Below are 21,506 nucleotides of genomic sequence, written 5' to 3' on the forward strand. Positions count from 1 at the left end.
ATGTAAGTAATAAACTTCAGTATTATTTAAGAAATAAATGTCGGTAAGAAGTATTGCTTGATATGAATGTATGGTACAAAAGTTTCACCTTGGTAACCCAAATCTTCGGCACTTTTCATCCTCATAAAAAGTTCATTTTTTCTCCCTTTATATGTTATAATATATTTTGGAAATTCAAAGCACATTAATAATATTCTAAAACTGAGAATGCACATAAAGAATTGCCCAGAAAAGAAATTTTCTATCATGTTCCAAACAACTGGCTTACATCTTGAAACGCTTTTCCCACAGAAACAATATTAGGAATGCCAAACCCTAACATAGCTGACCTTGAATACTCAAGGTACCTGCCTGAGATTTGGGTCTTGGCACTGGGGTCGTGCTGATCTCGAGTGGCCTTGGTCTGCAACAACCTGAAGCAGGGCTTTGGTTCCTGGCCAGAGATTGAGGTCAGGTTGTGGAGGTTGAGAACACGGAATCCTAGTCACTAGACTAGTGCTCAGTGACAAGGCCTTGGCCCTTTGGCTTTTAGAAAAACAATTCCCAGAAAGATAGAAAGTAGTGAAACAAAGTATCTATTAGGAAAAAGAGTCCAGCACGTGTGGATAGACACACAGGTGGGCTCAGAGAGTCATGCCCTCGTGGTGGTTTGGATCACTTTTATGGGGCATTTCTGCCGGTTTTCCTGTGGCCAATCATTTTGACTTGCCCAGTTCTTTAGTCCATGTTGATATGTCTCAGGTCCTCCCACGTGTGTGAGCTCATCTCTTAGTCAAGATAGATTCTAGTGAAGAGGCCTTTGGGTAGTCAGCATCACTTACTATGAGGTGATGCCCTCTCCCTTTTTGACCTCCAAGGAGACTTGCGTAGTCAGGGAGGTGTCCTTCACTTCAAGAATGAGAAGTATGTGGTCTTTTTATCTCTTGTCTGGGCAGGGCTCAGCCTCCTTCATCATCCTGCTTTTATGGAGCTTCTGCTATTACGGAGTTTCGTCCACAGGGAAGAGATTGTTCAGTCGGGGGCCCATCTATCTCCTGCCTCAGTGTGAGCAGTTTGAAGGAAAGGAAGTGTGAATTTCCACCTCCTTTCCCAAGAACAAGGTCTTTCTCACTTTGGTTTTTGCAGCCTTCTGCATCCCCTAATGCCCTTGGGGTCCATTAAACCTGTGATGTTTGCTGGCCTCCTCTCCTGGCTCAGAGGCATCCTCCTAGTCTGCCCCATATCCTGAGGTTCTTCTTATTCCAAAGTCACCCACCGTACTGCTCCTACTGATCAGGTTTCTTAGTGCTGACATCTTGGGATGTGTAAGGGGAAAGTGGCCTGCTCATGCTCTTCCCTAGAGAGAATGAAGGATGGTGATTATTCTCCCGACATCTGGAACACATCCATGCCTGGCCAGTGCAGTTACCACGTAAGGCTGCAGCTGCGTTGTTACAAGGGTGTGCCTTGGAACCCATTCGCAGAGATGGTAATGTTTCAAAGTAGAGTGAAGAAAGTACTCCAGCAGTTTATAGAAGCATGTGATATTTTGAGCCACCCCATCACACATCATCCCTTCCTCGGTGAGTTCTCAGTTGGTTCCACATTTCATAGTTGTTTCTTTTCCTCCACTTAGGAATCTGCAGATTTTTCTTATGGTCCCCCAGAAATCTACCTCTGGGGTATCTTCTTGATGAAGACCCTTCTAGAGATTGAAAAGTTTTCATGAAGTTAATAGCTTTAGGCTCTCAGAAATGCTTAGGAGATGTCATGAAAATGTGCCTTTTCAAAATTCAGATTTTGCACCATAATTTACTCAAAATATTTATGAGGATTTTAGCATTTTCCAAGTATTGTAATTAACTCACAACTGGGAAATCAGTATTTCTGTAGATGAATATAAGTTGTGTGTTTAAATGTTCTTTTGACATTCTTCCTCACGAAGTACCTTATTCGCAAAAATCCCAGTGTATAATGACTCATGCGTTGCAATCTGCTTTCATGTGGCCACGCTCCTGGAGTAGAGCAATGACACATGACCCCAGACTTGATGTGAAAAATCCCCGAGGCTGCTTTAGAATGCAGTTATATACATATGATGAGGATGAATCTCTTTTTCTCTTTTTTTCTTTCCTCCAGCAGGGTTGCCCGAGGATGATTTCCTTTAAAATAAAGCTTGTCATTTACCGTTGAACAAAGACTTTTGTGTACATTATTAAACAAAAATTCTTATATGGTATTACTATCGTGGGATGCATTATATTTGGACAGGAGACCAGCAGATTTCTTTTCCAAGTTTTTTGTTTGGATAATCTTAATCAAATTTGGAGAATTTGACTAGTTTTGAACCTATATTTATTGTAGTTCCTATATTTATTCAGGAAACGTGTAACTGGGAGAACTCCAGTTCCTACTTACAGTTTTGCTAACATTCCAGGGCTGGAGCTGGGTATGTGGGGCATGGTTAATCAAGAATTTGCTGTATTGAAAAAGAAAGAAAAAGTCAACACTTGAAAATAGTGCTGTACGTATTCTATAGAGTTGTTTTGTACACTGCATAAAAGAATGCACACATTCTTAAGTACCACTTAAGGAGTAATGTGTCCCCCTTATACACAAAGCATTTGGGGACGATCTGATGTTTTCAAGGTGGATTGAAGCAGTTAGATTATAAAGAAACTGAGCTAGCTATTTCATTGCATTGTCAAACTAAGCATGAAATTAAATTCTTAATAGAAATTGGGTAATACAACATAACTATAAAATGCCTGTAAGAGAAAAACAGTTCCCAAGGAAGCCTTTCTGGTTCAAGGGGTTGAACACATGCATATTCATTCAAAAAAACATGCTGGGTGCGTTGAGAGACCTACTCTGGGACTGAGAATTGATGTGTCTTGAGAAATCATGTACCTGCTATTTAAACATAGTATCTTCTGTCTTGAGATTTTTTTTTTTAATGCCTGCCTATTATTTTTGTCAGTTAAATGTAAATAAAAATGTTTTATCCAGTATCCAGTAATTATAATTTGTAAGTTATTTTCTTTTCTTCCTACAATGGCTCTCAGAAATCTCTATTTAGGTTATCAGTCAAGTTTCATCTTTTCTTTGCTTTTGCAGAAGTAGAAAACACCTCTTTGTTCTTTAAAACAAATGAAAGTTACAAAGAGTTTAAATTTCAAGCATTTCCCCATGTTTTAAAAAAGTGTAACTTGGTAGAAAATAAATTTCAATTCATTTCCCTGTAGTTATGAAGCACAGTGCAGAATTAATAGATGACCACTTTCCTGGTAGCTCAGCTATAAAGAATCCGCCTGCAATGTGGGAGACCTGGGTTCAATCCCTGGATTGGGAAGATCCCCTGCAGAAGGGAAAGGCTACCCACTGCAGTATTCTGGCCTGGAGAATTCCATGAAGTCCATGGAGTTGCAAAGAGTCGGACACAACAGAGCAGCTTTCACTTTCACTTTGGAATAAGGATTCATCTTCAATACTGAGCATATAGGCAAAGTGGTCTTAATCTTTGAAATTACTCACTTGGAAAAGGACACACTTAAAGACTTGGCATAAATAAATCAATAGTGATGAGCTACTGTTGACTTATCTATTAAAATTGAATAGTTACAGCTGTTTTGTATACTTACAAATTAATTACTAGATATTATTAAAAGTTGCTCATTCCCTTTCTGTCCTCAGAATAATTAAATAAGATTATCAATTTGATCTTAGCTGGATAATTATTTCATTTAATAATTTAAAGCATAAATGTACATCTATGCTTCTGTCTCAATACTTTAATGTCATCTGCAGTTGAAAAACAAATTTTGCTACCACATTCTGTAAAATTTAATGATTTTTACTGCCCTGCCCCCAAAATTATGCTTGTCCTGCTGACAAATCCAGAATTCTCCAGCAGTTCTATCATTGCTGCAGCCTAACCATTTGGGGTTTCTTGGTGATGCTCTTGCTAAAATCCGCTTGCTGCTGATGAAAATGAGTCGAATGAACTTAATCTACACCTTAGATTACACCTCTGTAATCTATTCACTTTACTTGTGCCTGTGTCCTCTTTTATGGATGTTTTCTGTCATTCTGAGGCCATTTAGTTAGAGGCTCTGAAACCAAGGGTCCCCCTAAACAACTAACATCAATATTTATCTCCTCTTTTTCTGTAGCTTATCAATAAGGGGAGATTGAGATTATAAGACAGGTACACAGGCTGTGTGAAGATGAGACTATTTGGACCCCCCTTTGACAGATGAATGTGAGATGTCACATAAAACATATTTATGAAAGCTAATTAGAGGCATAAGTAGCTACAGGGTTAATATACTTCCCACAGATCAAATGTGAAATTTATGTTGCCTTTATCATTTATTTGCTAAGTCATGTCTGACTCTTTGCAACCCCAGAGACTATAGCCCACCAGTCTCCTCTGTCCATGGGATTTCCCAGGCAAGAATACTGGAGTGGGTTGCTAGTGCTAGATGCTTTTATAACACCTATATATGTAAATCATAGATAAATAGTAAACATCATTTGTTCAACAAAAATCTTTTCTATTCTGTATCAGACTTGATGATCTCATGCTACTTCCTGGCTTTAGTTACCTTTCTAAGCAGCTAACTCATGTGTGTTTCTCTAGCCTAGACTTCACTAAATCCCAGAACTGTGCATCTGACTGCCAATATCATCTCTCTACTTGGATGCTTAACAGGCATCTCAAATTTAGCATGTCCAGAATCAAAGCTCCTGACACTTCCTATTATTCCTGTTTCTCCAGAACAAAAGACCTGGAGTATTTCAAAACATCTCATTACTGCATATCGCCCAGGTACTCCATCAGGGAATCATGTTGCTTCTATCTACAACATGTATCCTGCGTCAAAACATGTCTTATATTCTTGCTACTACCAAAGGTTCAAGTCACTATGGTCTTATTTGGGTTATTGCTCTGGCCTCCTAACTGGTCTCACTGCTTTTGCCCTTCCCCACCCCACTTCAGACTAGTTTCAACAGAGCCGTAAGAGTCAACCTGTAAAATGTAAATCAGATCAAGTTATCCCTCTGTCCACTGACTTCACTTCAATAGTAAAATGACAATCCAGTTGAGAAATGGACAAAGCTTCTGAATAGGTATTTCTCCAAAGATGTGCAGATGGCCAATAAGCACATGAAAAGATGTTCAACATCACTAGACATCAGGGAAATGGAAATCGAAAACCAGTATGAGCTTTCATTTCACACCCACTAGAATGGCTAGAAACAAAAAGACAGGCAGTAACTAGTGTTGGCAAGGATAGGATACAGTCAGAGCCCTTGTAAATTTCTGGGGGAATGTAAAATGGTGTAGCCACTATAGAAAATTTTGAAAGTTCCTCAAGGTGTTAAACACTGAGTTGCCATCTGACCCAGCAAACCCATTTCTAAGCATATATCAAGACAGATGAAAACATATATCACACAAAAACTTGTATACAAATGCTCATAGCAGCATTATTCATAATAGCCCCAAAGTGGAAACAATCCAAATGTCTATTAACTGATGAATGGATACAGTGGTCTATCCATAAAGTGGAATATTTTTCAGCCATAAAAAGAGAGGAAGTATCAATAAATGCTACAACATGGATAAAATTTGAAAGCATCATGTTAAGTGGGAAAAAGTCACAAAAGCCCATATAAAATATAATTCTATCTGTATGAAATATCCAGAATAAGCAAAGCCGTAGAAACAGTGTAGATATGTAGTTGCCAGGGGCTGAGGGAAGAGGAAATGAAGAATGACTGCTCATGGGTATGGGCTTGTTTTTTGGGGTGATGAAAATGGTGGGGAATTAGTTGCGATAGTTGCACAGCTTTTGAATATACTAGAAACCAGTGGACTGCACACTTCGCAAAGGTGAATTGTGCAGAAGGTAAATTTCATCTCAATAAGAAAACACAGAAAACAAAAAATCAAACAAACAAATGAAAAGAGGAAGCAACCTCAATGTCTATCACCTGAAAAGTATGCTGCAGACTTACCTTGGGTGATGAAGATATTCTAGATTGATTGTGGTGATGTTTGAACACCTTGTTGACTATGCTATCAACTACTGAACTGGACTCTTGAAATGCATATTATGGTGTGTGAACTGTATTTTAGTAATCTACAAAACATAATGAATGAGTGGATGAACTTTTTGAACTACAGAAAAGTGAAGGTACATCAGTTATTCCCATACTTGCCTTTAGGAATATCTTTCGAAATCCAGCCAATAATAAAACAACTCAAATGCTGAGCTTTAATTTACCAGCATTATCATTTTTCTAGATTTTATAGTATTTATTTTATTTATCAGATTCTTAAAATGTGATGTTTTTTGGAAAACACTTTTTTTTAAAAAGGAGAACCCCCAAATCATGTGTCAGGAGCCGTAAAATGTAGGACTATCTCTGGCCATACATAGGACTCACATTTCAGTGGGAAAAGAAAATTAAAAGCTAGATAAAAACAAAATACATGATATGACAGGTGCCATAGGGGAAAATACAGAAGGGGAGGGGTATAAGTAGTATGTGGGTCCTTGCAATGTCAGATTGGGTGACATAGACCTCACTGTGAAAAAGGCATCTGAGTTCAGACCTAAAGGAGATGAGAAAGAGAGCTGTGTGGATGTGAGGGAGGAGTCAGTCTTTGTACAGATCCTTAATTAGCTCTTTAAGATGCTTTTCTAGAAGTGCAAAGTTGGGTTGAAGAGTAAACACATGTTTCATGGTGCCAACGCGTCTTCCTGCTCAGCAGTTCTTGAGAATGCTCTGCCCCCTGCCTAAAAAATATGCCTTTATATTTTAACAGAATTGCTAATTTGTTCAGAAAAAAAAACCACTCCAACTTCATTGTTATTTTTAATTGAATGTTTACATAAAATTGTATATTTAGAAACTGGTGATGTTGAATTCTTTTTCATACTTTTTTTCTAAAACCTTGCTCTCTCTTTTATGAATTGCCTACATGTCTTTTAGAACATTTATCTTTTTTATTGATTTGTAAGAGTTCTTTACATACTAAGATTCTAAACACTGTCTTTTATATTACATATGTATATTTTTAATCAGATGGTATCATATAAAAGACTAGCAAGAGATAGTCCTGTGAATTTCCTACCTGTAGAATTTTCTGAATTTTGTGTAGCCAAAGATATTACTTTTTCCTAAAAATTTGAATTTGTGTGTATTCCTAGAAATGTCTCCTCTACTCTAAGAGAAGAAAAATATTCCCTCCTAGAGCTATCATAGCTTCATTCATTCACTTAGAATTTACTTTGGTAAATGGTATCAACCAAGAGTATTTCTCCTGATATTTTTAGCTAGGTAGCTCCATTGGCTAGTAAGTTGGTTAAATGATTTAATTTCAAATATCACTTTTAACATATAGTAAAACTTTATATCCACCTAGCTTATTTCTGGGGCTTCCCAGGTGACTCAGTGTTAAAGAATACATGTGCCAATGGTGTATGTGCCAGGAGATGTGAGTTTGATCCCTAGGTCAGCAAGATCCCCTGGAGAAGGAAATGGCAACCCTCTCCAGCATTCTTGCCTGAGAAACCCCATGGAGAGAGGAACCTGGCTGGGCTACGTTCCACTGGGTCACAAAAAGTTGGACACAACTTAGCAACTGAACAGCAAAAGTTTGTGTCTAGAATTTTCTCTTCTGTTCTTTTTGATTTGGGCTTCCGTCATAGCACAGCTGGTAAAGAATCCGCCTGTAATGCAGGAGACCCCAGATCGATTCCTGGTTCGGGAAGATCCCCTGGCTACCCACTCCAATATTCTTGGGCTTCCATTATGGCTCAGCTGGTAAAGAATTCACCTGCAATGCTGGAGACCTGTGTTTGATCCCTGGGTTGGGAAGATCGTTTGGAGAAGGAAAAGGCTTCCCACTCCAGTATTCTGGCCTGGAAAATTCCATGGATTGTATGTGTAGTCCATGGGGTCACAAAGAGTCGGACGCGACTTTCACTTTTTCTTTTTGACTTATCTCTTCCTGAACTGGTGTGCATGCATGCCGTTGCTTCAGGAGTTTCCAACTCTTTGCGACTTTATGGATTATAGCTTGACACGCTCTTTTGTCCATGGGATTTCCCAGGCAAGAATACTGGAGTGGGTTGCCATTTCCTTCTCCAGGGGATCTTTCCAATTCAGGGATGGAACCTCTATCTCCTGCACTGGCAGGCTGATTCTTTACCACTGAGCCACCTGGGTCTGGTACTGCATTTAAAAAATGTGTAGCTTTATAACAAGAACACTTTTGGGACTTCCCTGGTGATCCAGTGGCTAAGGCTCTGTGCTTGCTAATACAGGGGACCTGGGCTGGATTTCTGGTCAGGGAACTAGATCCCATATGCTGCAATGAAGATTGAAGATCCTGTGTGCCACAGCTAAGATCCGACCCAGCCAAATACATAAATAGTAATTTTTTTTTTAAGAGCACTTTTAAATTTGATAGAATAAATTTGCATAAATAATCTGCCTTCAGTGCAGGAGATACGTGTTTGATCTCTGGGTTGGGAAGATTCCCTGGAGAAGAAAATGGCGGCATTTTTTTCTGGGAAATCCCATGGACAGAGGAGCCTGGTGGACTATATAGTCCACAGGATCACAAAAGAGTCAAATATGACTTAGCAACTAAACAACAACAACAATTTTTCTTCTTTTTTTTAAATAAAAAAACAATATTAGGACTTTCTTAGAGAAGGGTTAGTAGAGTAAGATTAAGTAGCTTTAGCTAAAAATAGGTTTATTTTGTTTCAAGAGATTAGATTGTGACCTATATTTGAGCCTCTGCTTTTCAGTCCTTGGCAATTTAGAACTGTGGTTTCTTATTAAAAGTATTTTTAATTGATTTTCAAGTTTGCCTCTTTCACCCCAATGAGAAATTCTCAAGTTCCTTCTTCTAGCTTGTTTGGGTTTGACACATTCTTAGTAAATGGGAATAAACAGAGTCTGAGTTGATAACTGAGTTAAATTAACTCACAGATAGACTGGTTTGCATACATGATTTGTTGTACTGTCTTTTTAACTTTCTTAAATAAAAGTTTTATTGAGACATAATTCACATATCATACAATTTGCCTATTTAGAGTGTGTAATTCAGTGGTTTTTAATCTATTCACAGAGTTGTACAGCCATCACTGCAGTCAATTTTAAAACATTTTCATCACTCCAAAAGGAATCCTGTACACAGTGACAGCCACCCATCCCACACCCCCACTACCACACCACAGAGCCCTAAGAAACCGGTAATCAACCTTCTGTCTTTATGGATTTGCCTATCCTGGGTATTTCCTATAGATGGAATCACACAGTACATCATCTTTGTGACTGGCTTCTTACACTTAGCAAAATGGTTTTTTTCATTTAAAAAATTTGTGTTGACGAATAAAAATTGCATATATTTAAAGGTGGATTATATGATGTCTTTTTAAATTTAAGGTTCTTATTTTGTATTTGGTTAACAATATAGTTTCAGATGAGCAGTGAAGGGATTCAGCCATACACATACATGTATCGATTCTTCCCCAAACTCTCCTTCAAAAAAGGCTGCCACATAACATTGAACAGAGATCCATGTGCTATACAGTAGATCCTTGTTGGTTATCCATTTTAAATGTAGCTGTGTGGACGTGACCATCCCATGCTTCCTAGCTATCCCGTCTCCCTATCCTTCCCCTCAACAGTCATAAGTTTGTTCTCCAAGTTTGTGAGTCTCTTTCTAGTTTGTAAGTTCATTTGTATCATTTCTTTTTAGATTTCCCGTATAAGGGGTGTCATACAATATTTGTTCTCTGACTTACTTCACTCAGTATGATAATCTCTAGGTCCATCCATGTTGCTACAAATGGCATTATTTCATGCTTTTTAACGGCTGAGTATTATTCCATTGTATATATGTACCACATCTTCCTTATCCACTCCTTTGTTGATGAACGTTTAGGTTGCTTCCATTTCTTGGCTATAAAATATGATGCTTTGATACTGGTATGCATTATGCAATGATGACCACAATGGATTTAATTAACACATTCACCACCTCACATAACTACCATGTGTGTGTGTGTGTGCATCTGAGAACAGTTGAGATCTACTTTATTACTGAATTCCAAATATGTAATACAGTGTGTGTGCTCTCAGTGGCTCTGTTGTGTCCAGCTCTTTGTGACCCCATGGACTGTAACCAGCCAGGATCCTCTGTACAAGGAATTTTCCAGGCAAGAATACTGGAGTGGGTTGCCATTTACTACACTGGGGGATCTTCCCAACCCAGGGATCAAGCCTGCATGTCTTGCATCTCCTGAATTGGCAGGTGGATTCTTTACCACTGTGTCACCTGGGAAGCCCTATACAATGCAGCAGTGTTAACTATAGTCACTATGTTATACCCTCAGTCTTCGGAAACTCTTCATGTTATAACCAAAGGCATGTACCCTTTTATCAACATATCTCAATTTCTTCACCATACTCCCTCCCCTGCCCCACCCCCAGGTCCTGGTTACTACCATTCTACTTTCTATTCCTATGAGCTTGACTCTTTTTAATAAAAAATTCCACATGTAAGTGATGTCATACAGTATTTGTCTTTCTCTGTCTGGCTTATTTCACTCATATCATGTCCTTCAGTTTCAGCCATGCTGTTGCAAATGTTAGGACTTCCTTTTTTTCTCCTGGCTGAATAATATTCCATTGTATATTCATCACATCTTTATCCATTCATCCATTAATGGATATGTAGCCTGTTTTCATATATTAGCCACTGTAAATAATGCCACAATGAACATGGATGTGCAGATAGCCCTTTGAGATTTTGATCTTATTTCCTTTGGATATACATCCAGGAGTGGGATTGTTGAGTCGTCTGGTAATTCACTTAATTTTTTCAGGAACCACATATTATTTTCCACTATTGCTGTACATTCCAACCAACAATGGATAAGGGTCCCCTTTCCTTCTCATCCTCACCAACATTTTTTATCTCTTGTATTTTTGATAATAGCCATCTTAACAGGTGTTCAGTGATATCTCATGGTGGCTTTATTTTTAATCTATCTATCATTTATCTACTTATTTATGTTTTATTTGGCCTCACTACCCTGCATGTAGGATCTCAATCCTTGACCAGGGATTGAACCTGTGCCCCCCTGCAGTAGAAGTACAGAGTCTTAACCACTGGACCATCAGGGAAATCCTTTATGGTGATTTTAATTTGCATCTCCCTTATTAATGAAGTTGATTACCTATTGGCCATTTGAATGTCTTCTTTGGAAAAAAATGTCTATTTTCCCTCTGTCCATTTAAAAAATCTGATTATTTGGCTTTTTGCTATTGAGTTGTAATGAGCTCTTTATATATTTTGGATATTAACCCCTTATTAAATATATAGTGTTAACCTAAAACAAAAAACGCCCAGTTATTTTATCAGCAAAACTGGTTTATTTGGGAGCAGTAGAGAATTGCAAATTGGGACATACAACTGTGAAAAACCCTATAAAGCGAAAGAGAGAAAACTCCTTTTTGAGAAGCATGGAAAATTGGGAGGGGCTATTATAAACTAAAAGTCCATGGGAGGAAGCTGAGAGTTCATTGGCTGAGGTGTGACTGTTTCTCATTGGCAAAACTGTTGCCAGGCAGAGAAAAGCTCTTTCTCCTGCTAGCTATAGTAAAGGACTATCACTTCCTGCCAGAGGCGCAAGGCACATCTCTTCCTGTTGGGCCCTGAATTGGCTTGTGTGGTACATACATGAGAGCTTCTGCTTCTAGCCTCCTGACCCTGTTTTAGTCAGGTTCCCCTCTGTTAATTTTCATGATGGTCTGCAATTATCTTCTCCCATTCTGTAGGTTGCCTTTTCAATTTATTGCCCTCATGATGTTTAAGATAAATTATTTATTTAAAGTAAACAAATATTTAAGGAATAAAATTTGACAATGGTGAAGGCTATGAGGAATAAATCAGGAAAAAGGCTTAGGGAATGACTTCTAATAACGGCTGCTTAGTGTGGAGCGAGATGATTATTAAGTAGCAATGTGGCTGATGAGAAGGAACAGACATGATGGCTGAAGTGAGCATTTCTGTTTTTTTGTTGTTAATTTGTTTATTCATCCTTTCAATAAACTTTTGTTGAGTTCCTACTGTGTGCGACATATTATTCTAGGAGTTGAAAATATAGTAGTGAAGAAGCTATATTTAAAAAGCCTACCCCTAGGCAGCTTATGATTTTTTGTAAAGTAACAAGGAATAAAGTACATAAATAATTAAAGGGCATGGAATGTTAGTGGAAATGCTAAAGTAAAAAACATAAAAAAAGGAAAAGGATAGAGAGAGTGAATGTGCACATAGGTATGGGTGAATGGTGGTTTTCATTTAAGGTACAGTGGCCAGGAAAGACTTAGAAGATGACGTTTGAAGGAAGTGAAGGAAGACTTACATAGTTATGCAGGTAGCAGTGAGGAAAGATGATCCAAGAAAAATGGCAAGCAGGTCCAAACGTCCTGAGGTGGAGCATGCACACTGGCTAGCAAGGCGGGTGGCTGGGGGAGAGTGGAAAGCAAAAGACAGTGTGTATACGGGCTAGACAGACCCTATGGGCCTTATGCATGTACGGAAATGATTTTTGCTTAGAGAGGAGAAGCCACTAGAGGGATCTGAGCAGAAGTAACATATGACTTAGCTCTTAATGGGGTTGCTTTCATTGTGATTTAATTTAAGCTTTTTTTTTTTTTTTTAAGAAAGAGGAATAAACAGCTTTGCTTTTCCAATAACTGTGTCGCCTTTGAAAGAAGAAAAAAAAGAGAGATCAAAAACTTCGGAAAGCATAAATAAATGCATTTTATTCAGGGACAGATGGCTAAGACAACAAGGGTGACTCACAGTCACAAAATCAGTTAAGTGCTCAGGAAATGGCTTGGTCCCTAATTAATCACTCCGTGTTGTTAAACTCTGTGGAGATAAATTTAGCTGGCAGTAGGTGGAATAAGACTGGTTCTCATGAAAACATGTTTTCAATAAAGTTGGCCAAAAATGCTGTGTAAAACTCAAATAACCCAAACCATGTTCTAATAATGTTGCATTTGGTGTTTCACGTTCCCAGCAGCGACCACTTGAGGCAGGTAGACTGAGGAAAACATTTGATTTAGCAGAAGGGGCTAGGTTACTGTGGTGGGTGAGAGAAGGGATAGTCCTGCAATATACAAATGCTTTGGTGTTACCGCCCTCTGGTGGCGATTCTATAAGTTGATTTCCGTGGGATTCGGGCCTATTTGCTGTCTAGGCTCACACTTGGTCAAATTCGAACTATCAATAAAAGGAAAGTGATTTCTTAGTATTAGTCCTTGGATTGCATTTATTTAATGCGCTTAATAAGTAGGCAGAAAGTCTCTATTTTAATGACTGGCAGCACTATTTTTTATGAGGAAAAATGATTTTTCGTATATTTAAACTCAGAGGAGCCTTTTAAGTGTCAAGGACAGGGACCCCGGACAAGGTGAGGGGTTTGAAGTGTTTTGCATAATAAAATTTTGAGAGAAAGCTGGGCTTTGTGGGAGAAAGAGGAAGGAGGTGCAGTTGTGGGGTTGGGGATGTGGTGGGGAATACATCTGAGAAGGAGTCCTGGGGAAGAAGACAAATCCTGCCCGGAAGAGCTGGAGCTTGAGGTTAAAACAGTGCCTGTGAGACCCTCCTTTGAAGATGACAGTCCAAGGATTTTTAGCACAAAGATATTGAATAATACTGTTTCAGTCATCTGCACGTCAGAGGTGAAACCCTCTGATATCCACGCTGCCTCTCCCTCCTTTGCCTAGACTCACAGTCAAACCTACAATATACATTGTCAGTGGACTTGTGTTCAGGTACATCCAAGGAGTGGGGGTTTGAAGAAAAAGAGGATGATTGCATGCTGGAGTAAAGGTGGGCCAAGTGAGAGCGAGAGTTGTGAGTCACAGGGTAAAGATAAAGAATTCAGAGTTGAGGTAGGGGATATTTGTATACTAACGACTGGTTCACGCTGTTGTACAGCAGAAGCCAACACAACGTTGTAAAGCAACTATCCTCCAATTTAAAATTTTTTTTAAAAAGAATTCAGAGTAAAATGGACACAATGAGGCCAGTGGAAGAAGTGTTCAGTCGCTCAGTCGTGTCTGACTCTTTGTGACCCCATGGACTGCAGCACACCAGGCTTCCCTGATCTTCACCATCCCTGAGCTTCCTCAAACTCATGTCCATCGAACTGATGATGCCCTCCAGTCATCTCATCCTTTGTCCTCCTCTTCTCCTCCTGCCTTCAGTCTTTCCCAGCATCAGGGTGTCTTCTAATGAACAGGCTCTTTGCACCATGTAGCCAAAGTATTGGAGTTCCAGCTTAAGCACCAGTCCTTCCAATGAGTATTCAGGGTTGATTTTCTTTAAGATGGACTGGTTTGATCTCCTTGCCATCCAAGGGACTGTCAAGAGTCTTCTCTAGCACCGCAGTTCAAAAGCATCAACTCTTTGGCACTCAGCCTTCTTTATGGTCCAGCTCTCACATCCATACATGACTGCTGGAAAAACCATAGCTTTGACTAGATGGACCTTTCAACAGTATGAAAAGGAAAAAGTATAAGCAACCCCAAATACTTTAGAAATACTTGTTAGAGAAAACTCTGCTATATGTGGTTGTGAAATAGAATTTATATTTTGTAGAAAGGCAAGAAAAATTTGGGCCTTCTCAAGTGGCACTAATGATAAAAGAATTTGCCTGCCAACTCAGGAGACATAAGAGACATAGGTTCAGTCCCTGGGTTGGGAAGATCCCCTGGAGTTGGAAATGGCAACCCACTCCAGTTTTCTTGCCTGGAAAATTTCATGGACAAAGGAGCTCCATGGGCTACAGTGCATGGGGACACAGATGAAAACTTTTCTCTGTCCTCTGGCCTCTTCTCTCCAGTCTACTGTGCATTGTTTATCTGCATTATGCATTGACCAGAACTTCCCATTGGCAGGAATGCCTGCTCAATCATAAAAAGCAATATTCTCTTAGCATCAATAAGACAACTCTTTAAAGGTAACATTCCTTCTTGATTAGGGGTCACAAGAAGCTTAGATCTGGATTAGATGGTTGACTTTAAAAAATGCACAATGTGAGAATTGTGAATTATGTTTTATTTGAGGCAAAATGAGGACCACAGCCTCAGATAGCTCTGTGAAACTGTTCCAAAGAGGTAGGGGGGAAGGACTGTATATATGTGTGATTTTGGTGAAGGGGGAGTTCATGCAATCAAGCATATATTTTTCCAAAAGGTTTCTGCTGTTCTTGTGAAGCTTCTGCCAGTCATGAGAAATAGTCATCATTGTGAAGGATTTTAGATTTACTCCTTATAGAAGTAGACAGCAAGTACCAACAGCAAGTGCTAATTTATAGTTGACAGAACTGTATAGTCTTCAGTTTAGCAGATGGACAATGGCTAGTCCATTCTAAATGAGATCAGTCCTGGGCGTTCTTTGGAAGGAATGATGCTAAAGCTGAAACTCCAGTACTTTGGCCATCTCATGAGAAGAGTTGACTCATTGGAAAAGACTCTGATGCTAGGAGGGATTGGGGGCAGGAGGAGAAGGGGACGACAGAGGATGAAATGGCTGGATGGCATCACCAACTCAATGGACATGAGTTTGGGTGAACTCTGGGAGTTGGTGATGGACAGGGAGGCCTGGTATACTGTGATTCATGGGGTTGCAAAGAGTCAGACATGACTGAGCGACTGAACTGAATTGAACTCAAGGCTACGGTTTTTCCAGTGGTCATGTATGGATGTGAGAGTTGGAGTATAAAGAAAGCTGAGTGCAGAAGAATTGATGCTTTTGAACTGTGGTGCTGGAGAAGATTATTGAGAATCCCTTGGACTGCAAGGAGATCCAACCAGTCCATCCTAAAGGAGATCAGTCCTGGGTGTTCATTGGAAGGACTGATGTTGAAGCTGAAACTCCAATACTTTGGCCACCTGATGCGAAGAGCTGACTCATTGGAAAAGACCCTGATGCTGGGAAAGATTGAAGGCGAGAGAAGGGGATGATAGAGGATGAGATGGTTGGATGGCATCACCGACTCAATGGACATGGGTTTGGGTGGACTCTGGGAGTTGTTGATGGACAGGGAGGCCTGGCATGCTGTGGTTCATGGGTGGCAGAAAGTCAGACACAACTGAGTGACTGAACTGAACTGAATGGACAATGGCAGGTTATTTCTTTCTTAGCCCCATTACAAACTCACTCAGTTTAATTTCATTTGCCTCTCAAATAAGACAAACAAAATCATTAAAGAAAGTGGACATCAAATTTCAAACAGATGATACAGTTCATAGGGAAAAGCAAAAAGGACATAAGAGTTGAGCATACTTGGGATAAAACTTCAAAATTTCATTGCAGGATGTATAAGCTCTAAAGGAATAAAAATATATACTCTAAGTATTAGGAATATAATAGTAAGTACTCAATGAACACAGAATAAATGATTGAATGGGTTAATTGATGTGGGAAAGGGTGCATCTTATTTTTTGGTTTTGGTATCCTTTCTTCATAGAACAACTAGAATAGTACCTGATCCATAGTAGGGACTCAAAAATATTGAAAGGAAGAATACAAAGGAAGGAGGGGAGAGGAGGAAAGGATGAGTCACTTCAAGTAAGAAGTATGGTCAGGAAGCAACAGTTAGAACTGGACATGGAACAACAGACTGATTCCAAATAGGAAAAGGAGTTCGTCAAGGCTGTATATTGTCACCCTGCTTATTTAACTTCTATGCAGAGTACATCATGAGAAACGCTGGGCTAGAAGAAACACAAGCTGTAATCAAGATTGCCGGGAGAAATATCAATAACTTCAGATATGCAGATGATACCACCCTTATGGCAGAAAGTGAAGAGGAACTCAAAAGCCTCTTGATGAAAGTGAAAGTGGAGAGTAAAAAAGTTGGCTTAAAGCTCAACATTCAGAAAATGAAGATCATGGCATCCAGTCCCATCACTTCATGGGAAATAGATGTGGAAACAGTGGAAACAGTGTCAGACTTTATTTTTCTGGGCTCCAAAATCACTGCAGATGGTGACTGCAGCCATGAAATTAAAAGACGCTTACTCCTTGGAAGGAAAGTTATGACCAACCTAGATAGCATATTCAAAGGCAGAGACATTACTTTGCCAACAAAGGTCCGGCTAGTCAAGGCTATGGTTTTTCCTGTGGTCGTGTATGGATGTGAGAGTTGGACTGTGAAGAAGGCTGAGCACCGAAGAATTGATGCTTTTGAACTGTGGTGTTGGAGAAGACTCTTGAGAGTCCCTTGGACTGCAAGGAGATCCAACCAGTCCATTCTGAAGGAGATCAGCCCTGGGATTTCTTTGGAAGGAATGATGCTGAAGCTGAAACTCCAGTACTTTGGCCATCTCATGCAAAGAGTTGACTCATTGGAAAAGACTCCAATGCTGGGAGGGATTGGGGGCAGGAGGAGAAGGGGACAACAGAGGATGAGATGGCTGGATGGCATCACTGACTCGATGGACGTGAGTCTCAGTGAACTCCAGGAGTTGGTGATGGACAGGGAGACCTGGCGTGCTGTGATTCGTGGGATCGCAAAGAGTCGGACACGACTGAGCGACCGATCTGATCTGATCTGATCTGATGGTGTTCTTAGTCGCTTCAGTCATGTCCAACTCTTTGGGACCCTATGGACTGTAGCCTGCCAGGCTCCTCTGTCCATGGGATTCTCCAGGCAAGAATACTGGAGTAGGTTGCCATATCCTTCTCAAGGGGAACTTCCCGACCCAGTGATCGAACCCGGGTCTCCTGTATTGCAGGCAGGTTCTTTACCTTCTGAGCCACCAGGGAAGCCCCTGGCTTTGGGGAAGAAGTGTGGCATTGGGTCAAAAAACTATTAAACATTTTAAGTTCTTTCATTCCATTGCAGTTTTCACTTTTGCTACCACCCACTTGCTTCATTGTTGTAATACTGTATTTGTTTCATCCCTTATGGTTTACAAAGTTCTTGCATTTTCATGTTTTCACATAGTCCATGAAACACTATGTGAAAAAGCAGCAGCATCCTTGGGAAAACTCTGGGCTCTCCAGCTTTAGATAAGAAATAACCTAACTGTTTTTCAGACTCAAGTTTTCTAAGTTCAAGAGTAGTGATTTTCCACTCTACGAATTCCAACATATAAGGACAGTAAGCTAAAAGTGTGGGTTATCTTGCCCTCCCAACTGGTATACTTTTGATAGTAGAAATAGGTGCCATTCATTATGCTTGGACAGCAAGTGTTGAGACTGTCCGAATTACTATATCTGAGATATAGTAACTCTATGTGTTGTTGGTCAGTCGCTAAGTCATGTCCGACTCTTTGTGACCCCATGGACTATACCAGGCTTCCCTGTCCTTCACTATCTCCTGGAGTTTGGTCAAACTCATGTCCATTGAGTCAGTGATGCCATCCAGCCACCTCATTCTCTGTCACCTCTTTCTTGTCCTGCCCTCTTCCCACCATCAGGGTCTTTTCCAATAAGTCGGCTCTTTGCATCAGGTGGCCAAAGTATTGCAGCTTCAGCTTCAGCATCAGTCCTTCCACTAAGTATTCAGGATTGATTTCCTTTAGGATTGACTGGTTTCATCTTGCAGTCCAGGGGACTCTCAAGAGTCTTTTTAAGCACCACAATTCAAAAATATTAATTCTTTGATGCTCAGCCTTCTTTGTGGTCCAACTCTCATATCTGTACATGACTACTGGAAAAAACATAGCTTTGAGTATGTGGACCTTTGTTGGAAAAGTGATGCCTCTGCTTTTTAATATCTGTCTAGGTTTGTCATAGCTTTCCTTTCAAGGAGCAAGCATCTTTTAATTTCAAGGCTGCAGTCACTGTCTCCAGTGATTTTGGAGCCAAGAAAATAAAATCTGTAACTGTTTCCACTTTTCCCCCTTCTATTTGCTAGGAAATAATGGGACCAGATGTCATGATCTTAGTTTTTTGAATGCTGAGTTTTAAGCCAGCTTTTTCTCTCTCCTCTTTCACCTTCATCAAGAGGCTATTTAGTTCCTCTTTACTTTCTGCCATTGGAGTGGTATCATTTGCATATCTGAAGTTGTTGATATTTCTGCCACAATCTTAATTCCAGCTTGTGATTCATCTAGCCCAGGATTTCCCATGATGTACTCTGCATAGAAATTAATTAAGCAGGATGACAATATACAGCCTTGATGTACTTCTTTCCCAATTTGAAACCAGTTCATTGTTTCACGTCTGGTTCTAACTGTTGCTTCTTGACCATATACCAGTTTTTCAGGAGGCAGGTAAGGTGGTTTGTATTCCCATCTCTTTAAGAATTTTCCACAGTTTGTTGTAATGCACACAAAGTCTTTAGCGTAGTCAATGAAGCAGAAGTAGATGTTTTTCTGGAATCCCCTTGCTTTTTCTATGATCCAACGAATGCTGACAATTTGATTTCTGTTTACTCTGCCTTTTTTAAATCCAGCTTATACATCTGGGAGTTCTCTGTTCACATACTATTGAAGCCTAGCTTGAAGGATTTTGAGCCTTACCTTGCTAGCATGTGAAATGAGTGCAATTATGTGGTAGTTTGAACATTCTTTGGCATTGTCCTTCTTTGGGATTGCAATGAAAACTGACCTTTTCCAATCCTGTGGCTACTGCTGAGTTTTCCAAATTTGTTGACATATTGAGTGCAGCACTTTAACAGCATCATCTTTTAAGATTTGAAATAGATCTGCTGGAATTCCATCATCTCCACTATCTTTTTCATAGTAATGCTTGTTAAGGCCCACTTGACTTCACATTTCCAAGATCCTGGCTCTAGGTGAGTGACCACACCATCGTGGTTATCCAGGTCATTAAGACCTTTTTGTACAGTTCTGTATATTCTTGCCACCTCTTTCTCATCTCCTTTGTTTCTGCTAGGTCCTTAACTCTACATAACTCTGTAGACAAATTAACCCTCCTTAAAGGCAGCACAGGTCAGAAGCCCTTTATCAAGGCACAGAGATTCTAAATGCTGTCCCTGGGTATGTTTACCGTGTTTCTGAGGAAAGCCAATAATAAATAGCTTAATAAAGATTAGTTAAGATTGAAATTTGCTTTGGTTTTTTGGTAGAAGAAATGCCACTTGCTTAGAGAGGTTAAGTTGCTGCATGTAGGGCCAAGTTGCTGCTGAATATTATTCTTCCTGTTGTCCTCATAACCCCAAATGGCATTTCTCTTTTGTGTGTCTAGCACAGTGTGGGTTAAGATAACGTGGGGAGCTGGCTGTAATCTTACTGTCTTTCTTGAAGTCTTTTATAGTGTGAAGATACTAGGTAGATCTGTGGCTGAACTCATTACTAGGAATAGTTAATACTTGTCTTCCTGTGGTGCTTTTGGTGATTACATTAACCTGATAGAGAATTTTCTTTAACTGCGCCATCTTCATTATATTAGCAATTTTAAGGTTGGCAGTCTCTAACCTGAAAAGGATCTTCCATGGTGGTTCAGTGGTAAAGAACTCACCTGTAATGCAAAAGATGTGGGTTTGATCCTTGGGTCAGGAAGATCCCCTGGAGGAAGAAATGGCAACCCACTCTAGTATTCTTGCCTGGGAAACCCCATGGACAGAGGGGTCTGGCAGGCTACAGTCCACGGGGTCACAAAAGAGATACGACCTAGCGACTGAATGAGAACAACCTGTCAAGATGTTGACAAGATGTTTTTCTAAAACACATGTTCCGTTTCTACAAATAAACAAGAAAATGTGAACTTAAGATTGAAGGCTAATTGCTTAATGACATATTTCATATTAACCTCCTCAGAAGTGAAACTCTTTTAACACTTTAAGTACATACAGTCTCCAATATGAAGACTTAATACAAAAATATTAATGTTAAGGAGTTGATTCTCTTCAACATTTCAATGCTTAACTAAATCTTCTGAGGATAAGATGTTTTCCAGTTGAGAAGAAAATTATGTCATCTCAAGTAATTTGGGGAGAAACTATTTAGCCAAATGAGATTGCATAATGACCAGAGGTATTAGCTGAGGTGCTGGCTGTATTCCTGTCTGGGATACCACTGAGTCTTTTAACTTGGTTAAAAACTTAGGGCAGGAGGATGGGGGAGGAGGCATTTTCTGCATTGAATAGTGTGTGTTTCATTTTGTAATAAAATGCCATTTTGTTTTCCAAAGTGGCTGTACCAGTTTGCATCCCTGTCAACAATGTATGAGAGCCCTAGTTCTACATCACCATCAGTACAAGGAATTGACAATAAATAAAAATGTATAATATGGATGATAGGCAACCAAATCTCATTTTCTAATACTATTCTCCAATAAAAATAATAGGGTCTTCTAGGACAAATGGTTGATTTTAGCATCATGGAAAGAAATAAAAGGTAATCCTGCTATATCTGAAGATGTGCCTGAAGTGTCAGAAAGTAAAGAAGTGCTCAAAAAATAGAGAAAGATCCCACAATAATGCGGATGTGTTAAATTG

The 21,506-nt window shown here is 39.6% G+C and overlaps 1 non-coding gene across 1 annotated transcript; it reads right to left on the reverse strand.

Moving 5' to 3' along the window:
* Window positions 1–11,125: 11,125 nt before the first annotated feature.
* Window positions 11,126–11,199, reverse strand: TRNAR-UCU (transfer RNA arginine (anticodon UCU)). The gene has a single exon. It is a non-coding gene; the product is annotated as a tRNA-Arg (tRNA).
* Between the last annotated feature and the right edge of the window lie 10,307 nt (window positions 11,200–21,506).

The sequence above is a fragment of the Bos grunniens genome, chromosome 3 (genome assembly GCF_055505025.1).
Source record: "Bos grunniens cultivar Pamir isolate PY7600 chromosome 3, Bosgru_T2T1.0, whole genome shotgun sequence".
In the NCBI taxonomy this organism is placed as follows: Eukaryota; Metazoa; Chordata; class Mammalia; order Artiodactyla; family Bovidae; genus Bos; species Bos grunniens.